We start from the raw sequence: 227 nt of genomic DNA, 5'->3' as shown, positions 1-227 counted from the left end.
GGAGGGGGAAAGGGGGGAACAGTAACACTAAGGGGGAGGGGGAAAGGGGGGAACAGTAACACTAAGGGGGAGGGGAAGGGGGGGGGGAACAGTAACACTAAGGGGGAGGGGAAGGGGGGAACAGTAACACTAAGGGGGGAGGGGGAAGGGGGGAACAGTAACACTAAGGGGAGGGGGAAGGGGGGGACAGTAACACTAAGGGGGGAGGGGGGAAAGGGGGGGGAACA

The sequence above is a fragment of the Peromyscus californicus genome, unplaced genomic scaffold (genome assembly GCF_007827085.1).
Source record: "Peromyscus californicus insignis strain IS unplaced genomic scaffold, ASM782708v3 Scaffold_7__1_contigs__length_154581171, whole genome shotgun sequence".
Classification (NCBI taxonomy): Eukaryota; Metazoa; Chordata; class Mammalia; order Rodentia; family Cricetidae; genus Peromyscus; species Peromyscus californicus.
The sequence above is the reverse complement of the archived record's forward strand: the minus strand, read 5'-3'. Positions refer to the sequence as shown.